General features: G+C 49.5%; 1 pseudogene; it reads left to right on the top strand.

Moving 5' to 3' along the window:
- The first annotated feature begins 330 nt into the window (after window positions 1-330).
- LOC129536340 (eosinophil peroxidase-like) lies at window positions 331-13,446 on the top strand (annotated as a pseudogene).
- The last annotated feature ends 23 nt before the right edge of the window (window positions 13,447-13,469 follow it).

Genomic DNA, 13,469 nt, shown 5'->3' on the forward strand with positions numbered 1-13,469 from the left:
TCCTGTCTGGTGGGGAAAGAGACATGTCCTCCTTTCCAGTGTGAAAGAGGGTGTGTGAATTCATGGAGCTGAGCCAGGACAGGATAGGACACGGTTTACTTACATTCCAAACACTGTTTACAAACATTCCAAATACTGACAGGCCCAGGGTACTGGGTCCACAGCTGTAAACAGGGTAGGACCTGGGGTCTCTATGGCCAATCCAAGAGGGGACAGCATGCCTTCAGTACAACCAATTATGTGGGGCAATGCCATGTTGGTAGAAAGCTTCCCTTCCATCCCTCCTTCTGTCCGTTTGTCCTGACTGTTCAGTTGGGGCTCTGCTGGGTGATGTGCTTCCTCCCTCCAGCCCCCATTCCTCCTCTGCTGGGCAGCATCAAGCAGCACCTTCACAGTGGCTTGGCCAGCCCCATGGACATCCTGTCCTTCTTCAAACAACCAGTAGCGGCCACCAGGACAGTCGTTCATGTGGCCTTGGGGCTGCTGGAAGAAAAGTTACAACTCCAGGGGTCCAGATCCTTCCATGTCACTGGTACTGTGGAGTGGAAGAAAGTCAGATGGTGGGGAAAGGGGTGGGGGTGCAGGATGCACTCCTTGGGGTGCTGGGAGGGGAGAGAGGAAAGGGATAGGAGCTATGGAACAGACCAGCTCAAGAAGAAGCTGGATCCCTGCCCACCACCCCACCCCGAGATGTGCCAATGAAACCCCAGCTGCGGCTGCTGACCCAGGCCAGTGCCTGTGCTCCCCAGGAAGAAGCTGAGAAGCGCAGTAACCAATATTGCACCATCACTGGGAGATGCAACAAGTGGGTGTTGGAGTGGCACTTGACCTGGGAGGGGGTCGGATCCACCCGCCGCTCCTTCCCAACCCTACTGACCCCAGCCCTTCCCCTGCTGCAGGAGGAGACCCTGGCTGGGGGTCTCCAACCAGCCCCTGGTGTGCTGGCTGCCAGCCGAGAATGAGAACAGGCTGTCTCTCCCCTTCAGCTGGACCCTGGCAAGAGGTGCAACAGCTTGCTCCTCCCTGTTGTGAGTCGGGACTGAGGGGCTGGAGGATACTTCATCTCCTCTAAACGTGGGGAACACGTTTAGAAGAGTCAGCCAGACAGGGCTTGAACCAGGCTCTCCCGTGGGCTGGCAGATAACTCTGGGCAAGGACTCCAGCTGAGTCAGTTTCCTCAGCTGTTAAATAGCTGTAAAACCCATTCCAGATTTCTGTTATGACGATTAAAGTCCTTGATATAAACATCCATATAGGATGTGATACATTAGCACTTGTGTTTCCCTGGTGGCCTAGACGGTAAAGAATCCACCTGCATTGCAGGAGACCCAGGTTTGATCTCTGGCTCGAGAAGATATTAGGGGTAGCCATTATAGTACTGTTTTTTCTGAAAGAATTCATGTCAATGTACCTTCAAGAACAACACAGCTTCATGCAGCTCTATGTATTGACTGATTTCTCATTTAACAATTTATCAATTTTCTATTCATATGTCAATATCACAGTCTATCATCTATCCACCTGTCAGCATCTATTTTTCAATTTTTCTCCCACTGCTTATTCCATCTATCCAATTCTCTATTATCCATCACCTAGCAACCAATCCTTACACTTCTCAATCAGTTCTATTGTCTAATTATCCATTAATCTGTATAAATCGATCTATCATTTATCTCTCTGGAGGAGCTGGTGGGGTCTGAGTCAGCCAATCTGGTCTGTTCCCCTTTCTTTCCTCCTGGAATCCTCAGGAGCCAGGCTGGAGAGCATCTCTGTAGGAATGACAGCCACACAGGAAGTGGGACAAAGCAGGAAAGAAGACGGGAAAGTGGGAGGGGAGGAGAGGCTGTGTTAACTCCAGCGGGGGCAACCTGTCACCCCCTGAGTCCTGGGTTGGCTCTGACATGTGTGGGGTCAGAGCCCCACACTGATTGCTCTCCCCACCAGGTCCAGGCTGTCTCCAGCCAGATCATGCGCTTCTGCAATGAGAGGCTGACCTCCGACTGTGGCCGGTCCCTTAAGTTCATGCAGTGGGGCCAGTTCATTGACTGTGACTTGGATTTCGCCCCTGAGTCCCCAGCCAGAGTGGCCTTCACTGAGGGTGTCGACTGTGAGAGCACCTGTGCCCAGCTACCCTCCTGCTTCCCCATCAAGGTACTGCAGTCTCCCAGGCTCCATCCCCGGCCAAGAGCTGGGCATCTGGAAGCCTAGACCGCCTGCCTTAGGGAGCTGCCTGAGATGCTGGAGTATCAGACAGCAACAAGACGCACAGTCTGACACACACACCTAGTTCCATATGTGTTTGAGGGGTGAGGGTAGGGCAACCTGCCAGAGGTTCAGTGCAGGCTTCACAAAAGGGGAAACAATTGAGACTGGCGTTAAGCTGTGGGTGGCATTCCAACAGGGGAAGCCTCTGGGCTGCTGCTTTTGGAAGCCTTTAAAGTCTCTTAGCACTTGTCCTTCCCTGCCTCTGGGATGGGCCGAGGCCCCTGCAGTTCCCACAAATTCCTGGGTCCTGTTGGGAGGACAGTGCTCTGCTTCATGCTGAGAGCAAGGATGCTGCGGGACACTAGGGAAGAAAAGACAGACTCCAGGGAGCAGAGCCTCTGCTGGGCACGGAGCCGCCGCCCCACACACACCCTCACATGTTCACTCACCCTTACTGTTCTTGCAATGTGTCATGTGAGGGCACTTGGCTGGCTCCTTCCTCTGGCTTCTCCAGGGAGCCATCCCCTATCTTCCTAGTATACCGTTACTGGCTTCACTGCTGGCTTGGATGGTAAATCATCTGCCTGCAACGCAGGAGACCTGGGCTCAATCCTTGGATTGGGACGATCCCCTGGAAAAAGGCATGGCAACCCACTCCAGCATTCTTGCCTAGAGAATCCCATGGACAGAGAAGCCTGGCGAGCTACAGACTATGGGATCGCAGAGTCAGACTTGACTGAGTGACTAGCACTTCTGACTTTTAAATCTAATACAGCCAACAGCACCTTAATTTAGAGTTACATTACTCTATGTACAGGTCTGTGTTCAATGAACTGCCTGCTTCCTGCAGCCTGTCTGGAGTTTTCTTGACCTTCACGATCTCCAAGGCACCAGCACAGAAAGGGGTTGATGTCTGTTGAACTGAGTGGAGTGAAAGCAGCACAAGCCTTCATGTCAGGGAACTAGTTTCTACTCCCTCCTCTCCCACAGAGGGAGTCCTTCCTCTCTCTGAGCCTCAGCTTCCCTGTCTGTAACATGAGGATCTAAGGCCTCATCCATGTCTAACCTTTCATGACTCTACAGCACAAAGCGCTAAGGATGCTCGATAACCTGATAAGCAGCCTGAGTCTGGATGAGTCAAGGAGGATTTCCTGGAATAAGAGAGTTTTTGCTTTTGTTTTTAATTGGAGTATAGCTGCTTTGCATGTTGTGTTAGTTTCTGCCGTAAAACAACTTGAATCAGCGACATGTATGCATGTGCCCCTTCCCTCCTGAGCCTTCATCCCACTCCTGTAGGTATCACGGAGGCTGGAGCTGAGCTCCTGTGCAGCTAAGAAGGGAGTTCTGAGCAAGGCTCTGAAGCACGTGGGGGATGACCTGGAGGAGTCAGCTTGCTCAGGAAGGGCCCCCATGTAAGTGACTCCTCTTCCACCTCAGACCCTGTCCAATGACCCACGCGTCACCAGTCAGCGAGACTGCATCTCCTTCTTCTGCTTGGCACAAAAGCAAAAACAAAGTCTGCAACCAGATCCATGGACTCACCTCCTTCGTGGACACCAGCATGTTGTATGGCAATGAGGTCGCCCTCACCATGTAGCTCCACAACCAGACCAACTTCCTGGGGCTTCTCACACTCAACACCCACTTCCGGGACAATGGCCGGGCCCTGTTGCCCGTTGACAACCTGCACGATGACCCTGCCTCCTCGCCGACCACTCGGCATGCATCCCTTGCTTCCTGGCAGGTCAGACTCGGGGTCGGACAGTCTTGTCTCCCTAGGAAAGAGCCAGTCCCAGGTTCCAGGAGGGGAAGTCCAGAGGGTACTCCGTGGGGGAGGGGGGTACATGGCTTCATATCTCAATATTAGGCACACATATCTGTGCGTGGTTTGCAGAATCAGTATGTCGGAAGGAGTTCTTTTGCAAAACCGGTGTGTGTCCAGAGATCATCGCTTGACTCCGCACCGATAAGGGGCTCATCCCCTCCACAGTCTGTCTGGAGCGGTGCTGATTGTTTCAAAAGCCCACCTCATATTGAACAAGCATCCATCTGTTGCTCTTCACCGAGCTTCTAGACCCTCAGAGAAGAAGCTCTCTCTCTTTCACATGGTAATAGCCTCTTTAATTACCTGAAAGCAGCTTTCACTTCCACCTAATAATTTTTCTACTGTAGGTTAAATTTCCTTAGAAGACAGTTTCCTCCCTGCACTACTGGCATTTGGTACCTTCTTCCAGATTCATAATCTGAAATTTCCTGGGGGTCTTTTCCCCATCCCCCACTCTCTATCATCATGATGGCCATCACTCTGGTTATTTAAGATATTTGAATGTGCCATCTCTCATCCTTATAGCAGCCCTGAAAAGGCAGCATTAGCATCACCCTCGTTTTGCAGACGAGAAGCTCAGCGAAGATAACTAACGCACTTCAGAGCAGAGTGTCCAATGGCAGAGCCCACATGGGGACTGGAGTCAGTGCAGTGGCCAGGTCTGGGCTCTTTCCACTCTGCTCCACCACCTCCTTTGTAGGGAGTTGGCTCCAGCCCCGTTTCCAAGGACTGTATATTTCTTTGTTCCTGTTAAGAGCAGCAGGCGCCTTGGTCTGCTTAAGAGTAGATTGATTAAGACCACATGCAAGGACTTAGCTCAAAACCAGCAAATGACCATGTGTAAGGCCACCTTCAGGACAGCACTTTCCTTCCTGGCCTCGAGGAGAAGTTTTGGCTACAGAAACAGGCTCTGCCTGACTCTCATTTCTCCTTTCCTGGGGCTCCCTGGGGAGAGCAGCATGATACCAGGCCCAAAGCTGAGGAGAGGTCCAGCCCCCAGGAGAGACCCTGCAGAGGGATGCAACTCACCGGACAGGTGGACTCAGTCTCAAAGGCAAGGCTCCTAAAATCACCCAGGACCCCCACCAGCTGTGGCTCTGGTCATCCTGCCAAGCAGAATCATCAGGCAAAGGTTTTCCTGCCCCAAACCAGCAGCTGCCCCATGCTTGCCCACTTTACACAAACCCCTTCCAGGAACTTAGGGAGCTGAGACTTAGGGACCACTGTCCTCCCCCTCCTGGCTGTTGTGTGGGTCAGAGGAGCCTCGCAGCACAACTGAGGAGACGGAGGTCCGATGGGGGCCAGGAATCTGGAGCAGGTCACTAAGTCTCACCGCCTCTTTCTAGTCCCCAGAGCTGTGTGTGTCTGCCTTAGCAGAAAGACGATTTTCTGGGGAGGACTGTGGTGACTCTGAACTTGGGGTTTTCAAGGTGATACTCGGTCAACTGGAACCCCAAAACTGGCAGTTATGCATACCCGGTTGGTGACTGAGCTGAGAAGCCTGAATCCCCGGTGGACCGGAGACAAGTTATACCAGGAGGCTCGGAAGATCTTGGGGGCCATGGTCCAGGTAGGAGGCCCTGGGCCCCAGCATCCCTTTGGAGCCATGAGAAGGCACAAACCAGATAGATGTGCCTCAAGTCAGCTAGGTCTGGGTAACTGGGAGTGTTCCTGATCTACAACCTGTACCCTCAACTCTGCCACTAACTCGCTGTGACCCTGTTCATGTCATCCAACCCCTCTGGGCATCACTATCCCTCATCAGACAATGGGAAATTAATGCTGTCACAATTAACATAATGCCAAGAAAGAAACAATGTGTCTGAGCAGCCCTTTGAAAAAGCAAAAAATCTGTCCAAAGACGATGGAGTAGGTGGGCAGCCACTAAAGTAATGTTCCTCCTCCATCTTTTCTTCCAGATCTTTACCTACCGGGACTTTCTGCCCCTGGTTCTGGGAGAGAACAGGGCCAGGAAAACCCTAGGGCCCTCCTGGGTGTTACTATGCCAATGTCTTCACCCTGGCCTTCCACTGCAGCCACACCATGCTCCAGCCCTTCATGGTCCAGCTGGACAGCCAGTACCAGGCCTCAGCACCCAACTCCCGAGTCCCATTCAGTTCTGCCTTCTTTGCCAGCTGGCAGACCATGTATGACAGTGACCATGTTCCCCAGGGGCAGGTGGGAGTGGGGGTGGAGCCCAGCTTAGTGCCAGGAGGCCAGGCCTCTGCTGATTGTCTCACCAGGACCATGAAAATAAAGCAGGTGCCACCAAGACCTTCAGTCACGAGTCTGCCACCCTCTCTGGGATTAGAGGATTTCTAAAAGGGGAGGAGATGGGTGGCCGTGGTCCTGAAAGGAGCTTGCCTTCCACTCCTTCTCAAAGAAGTGTGCGAGAGGGGAGATTTCTTGCCCTGCCAGCTCCAGATTCCTTCCTGTCCACCCAGGCCCCTGTTTCTTGATACAAACCCGATAGATGCAAATGACTGGCTTGTCCAGCTCTGAGCTAGCTTGGCATCGTGTGATGACCCCTGGGGATTCCAAGAGACTGGCCCAATCTGTGCTGTTCATATTCCCTGCCACCCAGTGGCACTGACCCCATCCCCTGAGGCCTCATGGGCACCACCCCCGCCAAGCTGAACCCTCAAGATTCCAGGTTAGTGATGAGCTCCAGGACTGGCTGTTTCAGCAAGTGAGAAGGACCAGGCTGGACCTGGCTGCTCAACATGCAGCAGCAGCCAGGACCACAGCCTCCCGGGTGAGGGGGCTGCCGGCCCCTCCTCCCAGGCTGCCCCAGAGCAGGGCTGCTGATGATGGTGGTGGGGAGCGGGGTGGGTCAGGGAAGATCCTTGGCGCCTCCTTTCTGACTGGGACTGTCTACAGGATGTGCTGAGGCTGATGCAGTAAAGCATCCCTGGGACCTCCTTTCTGTTGTCCTGCCACATCTTCTCCATTCTCACCAGGGTCTCTAGCTTTAGGGACACAACAGGTTGGACATAGGAGCTGAACAAGGATGTCAGGGCTTTCCAAGTAGAAAAAAAGAAAAAAAAAAAACATAGTAGGTTTAAAAGGCAGGGAAGAGCTGCCCCTGCCCACCACCCTGGCAAGATCCAGGGAGGAAGTCCCCGGGATATAGAAACTGGATCCTGGCTCTGAGTGGGGAACGGCAAAGAGCCTGAGAAGTAGGGAACCAGTGGAGTAAAAGGAAGCCTGCCTTAGTTGTTTGGTAAGGACACAAAAAGCCTTTATCCCAGGAAAGAAGAAAAGTTAGGCACTTTGCTAGGATCTTTAATGGACATTAACTCTTCCAATCCTCCCAATGAACTTGAAAGCAGCTGTGACAGCCATTTTATAGATGAGGAAATAAATTCAGAGACATCTAGTAATTGGCCCAAGCCCACATAACTAGGAAGTAGTACAATTCGAACCAGGCTCAAACTTTCTCCTTCCGTCCTCCTGTTCAGTCCACTATGTTATTGTTATTGTTCAGTCACCGAGTCTGTCTGACTCATTGCAGCTCCATGGACTGCAGCACGTCCAGTTTCTCTGTCCTTCATCACCTCCCAGAGTTTGCTCAGATTCATGGCCATTGAGTCAGTGATGTCATCTGACCATCTCATCCTCTGCTTCCCCTTCTCCTCCTGCCTTCAATCTTTCCCAACATCAGGGTCTTTTCCAATGAGTCAGCTCTTCACATCAGGTGGCCAAAGTATTGCGGTTTCAGCTTTAGCATCAGTCCTTCCAATGAATATTCAGGGTTGAATTCCTCTAGAATAGACTAGTTTGATCTCATTGCAGTCCAAGGGACTCTCAAAAGTCTTCTCCAGCACCACAGTTTCAAAGCATCATTTCTTCGGTGCTCAGCCTTCCTTATGGTTCAACTCTTGCATCCATATATGACTACTAGAAAAACCATAGCCTTGACTATAATGGACCTTTGTTGGCAAAATGATGTCTCTGCTTTTTAATATGCTGTCTAGGTTTGTCATAGCTTTCCTTCTGAGAAGAAAGCATCTTTTAATTTAATGGCTGCAGTCACCATCTGCAGCGATTTTGGAGCCCAAGAAAATAAAGTCTGTCACTGTTTCCACTTTTCTGCCTTCTGTTTGCTATGAAGTAGTAGGAACAGATGCCATGATCTTAGTTTTTTGAATGTTGAATTTTAAGCCAGTTTTTTCTCTCTCCTCTTTCACTCTCATCAAGAGGTTCTTTAGTTCCTCTTTACTTTCTGCCATAGGAGTGGTATCACCTGCATATATGAGGTTGTTGATGTTTCTCCCAGCAATCTTGATTCCAGCCGGTGATTCATCCGGATTGGCATTTTGCAGGATATACTCTGCATATAAGTTAAATAAGCAAGTGACAGTATACAGCCTTGTCATACTCCTTTCCCATTTTTGAACTAGTCAGTTATTCCATGTCCAGTTCTAACTGTTGATTTTGACATGCATAGAGGTTTCTCAGGAGACAGGTAATGTGGTCTGGTATTCCCATCTCTTTAAGAATTTTCCACAATTTGTTGTGATCTACACAAAAGCTTTAGCAAGGTCAATGAAGCAAAAGTAGATGTTTTTCTGGAAACCCCTTGCTTTCTCTGTGATTCAACGAATGATGGCAGTTGGTCTCTGAATCCTCTGCCTTTTCTGAATGGAACTTGTTTATCTGGAAGTTCTGAGTTTAGTCAAGGCTGTTTTTCCCGTGGTCATGTATGGATGTGAGAGTTGGACTGTGAAGAAAGCTGATCACCGAAGAATTGATGCTTTTGAACTGTGGTGCTGGAGAAGACTCTTGAGAGTCCCTGGGACTGCAAGGAGATCCAACCAGTCCATTCTAAAGGAGATCAATCCTGGGTGTTCATTGGAAGGACTGATGCTAAAGCTGAAACTGCAATACTTTGGCCACTTCATGCGACAAGTTGACTCACTGGAAAAGAGTCTGATGCTAGGAGGGATTGGGGGTGGGAGGAGACGGGGACGACAGAGAATGAGATGGCTGGATGGCATCACCGACTCTGTGGACATGAGTTTGAGTGAACTCCGGGAGTTGGTGATGGACAGGGAGGCCTGGCGTGCTGTGATTCATGGGGTCGCAAAGAGTCGGACACGACTGAGTGACTGAACTGAACTGAACTGAACTGAACTGAAAGCTGAGGGATTTTGAGCATAACCTTACTAGCATGTGAAATGAGTGCAACTGTATGGTAGTTCGAACATTCTTTGGCATTGCCCTTCTTGGGATTCTTTCCTATCCTGTAGCCACTGATAGATTTTCCAAATTTGTTGTCTTATTAAGCGTAACACTTTAACAGCATCATCTTTTAGGATTTTAAATAGCTCAACTGGAATTCCATCACCTACACTAGCTTTATTCATAGTAATGCTTCCTAAGGCCCACTGAACCTCACACTCCAGGATGTCTGACTTTAGGTGAGTGACCACAGCATCATGATTATCTGATCATTAAGACCTTTTTTTGTATAGTTTTTTACCTTGCCATCCTTGCATGAAATGTTCCCTTGATATCTCCAATTTTCTTGAAGAGATCTCTAGTCTTTCTCATTCTATTATTTTCCTCTATTTCTTTGCATTGCTCATTTAAGAAGGCCTCCTTATCTCTCCTTGCTATTCTTTGGAACTCTGCATTCAGTTGGGTATATCTTTCCCTTTTTCCCTTGCCTTTCACTTCTCTTCTTTTCTCAGCTATTTGTAAAGCCTCCTCAACAACTAACTTTTGCCTTCTTGAATTTTTCTGTGAGATGGTTTTGTTCATGTCTTCTATACAATGTTACAAACCTCCATCCATAGTTCTTCAGGCACTCTGTCTACCAGATCTTATCTCTTGAATCTGTTTATTATTTCCACTATACAATCATAAGGGATTTTATTTAGTCATATCTGAATGGCCTAGTGGTTTCCCTACTTTCTTCAATTTAAGCCTGAATTTTGCAATAAGGAGTTCATGATCTGGGCCACAGTCTGCTCCAGATCTTGTTTTTGCTGACTGCATAGAGTTTCTCCATCTTCAACTGCAAAGAATATAATCAATCTGATTTTGGTATTGACCATCTGGTGATATCCATATGTAGAGTTGTCTCTCATGTTGCTGGAGAAGGGTGTTTGCTATGCCCAGTGTGTTCTGTTGACATAATGATGTTAGGGGAAGGCTTTGGCAAGAGCCTTGCTTATCTCTCCCTCTCCCCATCTCCTAATTTCCTGCCTAAATGCAACCTGAAGCCCCATCTGCCTCTGCTAATCTTTGGCAGTATATAGTAAAGCGTGGGCAATTCCCAGTGCACTTAACACAGGACCAGGCAGGCACATAGCAGACACTCAGGAACCTGAGTGTCTTTCCTTCCCTCCACTTTGGTGCTCTGAGAGAGTGGTGGCGCCTCCTGCTGGAGATCTGAGATTGCTAGCTGCCCAAGTTAACCACACAGCGAGATCCTGTTCCCTTTAAGCTGTCTCATCCTAGCTCTTGCAGTCTCCACTAATCCCTTCCCAAGTCCAATACCAAATTTGGAGTTGAAAGGCCTGGTTTGAGCTCCACAGAATGGTGGGGGTGACCTTGGAAAAGTCACAGTTGCTCAAGCTCAGCAAATACCCATTGATAACATGAGGATTATCAAGTACTTCAGAAGTGTGAGGATCCTGAGGATATTCACACAGCAGTGCCTATTAATGGGAAACATCATATGGTTTTACTTTGTTCAGCTTGGGGATGGTGTTTGGGAGTTGTAGTTCAGTGGACAACATTGGGCTGGAGTCCCTTTGGGTCATGACAAAGCTATCTCCTATCTTGACGGTCCCATCATATCATGTGATTTCGCCCTGGTGTGGGATCCTGATGGCTGAGAAATCAATATGGCTAATCTTTGTTAGTTTCTGAGTGGGTAAAAAATATTTTTAATTAAAATTTTAATTAATATTTAAAGTTTTAATTTTAATTAAATTTTTAAATTTTAATTTAAAACTTAATTTAAATATTGATAAATTAATATATCATAAATTTACCCTATAAAGTATATAATTCTGTGATTTTAGTATAAAGTTGTACATCATATGTAATATCAGAACATTTTCATCACTCACAAAAGAAACAGTAATAATAGTCACTCCCCATCCCCACCCCAGGCCCTGACAATTACTAGTCTAGCTTTACATGTTTGCCTGTTCTGGACCTTTTATATAAATGGAATCATGCAGCAGGTGGTCGTCTTCTGAGCAGCTAAATTTTATCCATGCTCTTCATTTCTTGGTTTGTTCATTGACTTATTCAGTCCTTCTACAAATTTGGGAGTCTTTATGTTCTGGGTACTGTCTTACTTATGCCAAGTTAATGCCATGATTGTATCATTGTGGTGCTGAGTGTTGGTTTACAACAGCTTCCTACATTAGGACATACTCCTCAGTGTACGCACGAAACATAGCTGTCTGCTCTAATTGAAAACCAGAGAGCAGTGGTTCAGTCTTTGGAAAGCTCAAGGCCTCTTCTGCCAGCAGGGATTTTGTTCTGCCCAATACTGCCTGACTACACAGCTCTCCTGGGACAAATCACAACAAATCGTGGTGAGCAGACACCAACGGGAATCCGTAGCGGGGGAAGACGAAACTGCTCCTACCCTTTGCCCTACAGGGTACAATGCTTGGAGGCGCTTCTGTGGGCTCTTTCAGCCTCAGAATCTGGCACAGCTTAGCTGGGTTCTGAAAAATAAGTGTCTGGCAAGGAAGTTCCTGGATCTGCATGGGACACCGGACAACACTGCCATCTGAATTGGGGCCATCACAGAGCCTCTTTTGCCAGGGGCCCGAGTGGGACCTCTTCTGGCTTGTCTTTTTGGGAACCAGTTCTGAAGAGCCCAAGATGGAGGCAGGTAATTGACCCTCCCCTAAAGGGACCACCCTGGAGGCAGGGCAGAAAGGCACTAGAATTTCAAGACTTGATGAGAGAATATTCTTTTTAGCTTCATCGCTTCCAAGTTCATAGGATCTGAGACCAGGAGGCTTGGTCAGAGGGAGCGAGGCCACTTGCTTGAGCTGGAGGCACCTTTAACCCAGGAGACAAACTTCTCAGCCTGGCTCTTTCAGACTTGAGGATCCCAGAAAACACATGCATAATGAGCTATTAATAAATCTGGTTTCCCGCCAACATGTTTGAGGTTTAAGACTTGACTCCTCATTTGGATTTGGCATTGACCTGGGTTCAAATCCAGGCCTGGACACTTAAAATTACTGTGCACTTAAAACCAAGGCAATTCACCTGACTGCTGAACACGTTTCTTCCAAGATGGGAACCATACCTGTTTTGCAGGGATTTCGGAGAACTAAATGAAGTAATGTCGCCCTGTGGTTAAGCTCCCTCACACACAGCAGGAGCTCACTCCTGTTCATCCCCCGCAACCTTCACCCACGTCTCTCCACTGTCCTGGCAGTTTCTGGGGCAGAATCGAGGTGTTTTCACCCAGAGACAGCGCATGGCCCTGAGCCACATCTCCTTGTCTCGAACTGTGTGTGACAACCCTGGCATCACCACTGATGCAAGGGACATCTTCAGAGCCAGCTCTACCCCCGGGGCTTTCTGCCCTGCTCCTACATCCCCGGCCTGAACATATCTGCCTGGAGAGGTAAGGGGGCCTCCACGGGTAAGGGGGTCTCCTCCAACAGCCGGGGCTGGCTCAGGACTTCACATCCGCCCCTGGACAGGACAGCTGAGTCCTTTTAGGCCTCTAAGCAGGAAATGCAGAACTCGTCTGAAGGGACAGGACATGCTTTCCCACTGGCTCCCCAGCATGCTAGCCTCTGGGTTGATAGCTGCTCCTAGGGCCCAGGGCTTTGGGGGACAATTAGGAAGTATCCACCCAGCCTCAGCTCAGTCATCAACCCCCTAAAAGAGTTCTGCTTTTGGACATCCAGCAAGGCCCTCACTTGTCCACTTGTGCTGCTTCCGCAGGAGTCCGTCCCAGGCCTCTGACCTTGGAGACCAGGAAACCTGGGGAAGACCACAAGGCTACCTTCTCGCCTGGAGCAACCATCTCCTGCTCATGCTTTTGCCGGCTATGTCTGGTTCTCTGGCTGGGAGTGGCGGCTGGGGCTCCCGGCAGCAATGAACCCTTCTGCCAGGCAGCCCTCTCACGTGTCAGGTCATACATCAGCGCCACATACAAGGGCTCAAGAGCCAAGCAAGGGGTTCTGGAAGGCCCAGGCAAGAAGGAGGGTTTCCAGCCACTTTCATCCATTTCCCAGCCCGCTCCTGATCCCTGCCTAGAAATGGAAGGCCAGAGTTCCAGCCTCCAGCCACCCCACGGTCTTCCTCTGAAGCCTACCAGGCTGAGGGCAGAAGCTGTTTCTGCTTGGGGCTGGGAATGGGGTGGCATGGGACCTGTTGTACACTTCACTCCAGATGTTTCAGAGGAATGCTGCTAAGGCACAGCCGGCACTAACCTTGA

The sequence above is a fragment of the Moschus berezovskii genome, chromosome 20, assembly GCF_049115385.1.
Source record: "Moschus berezovskii isolate FMDL1 chromosome 20, NW_MosBer_1.0, whole genome shotgun sequence".
Taxonomy (NCBI): domain Eukaryota; kingdom Metazoa; phylum Chordata; class Mammalia; order Artiodactyla; family Moschidae; genus Moschus; species Moschus berezovskii.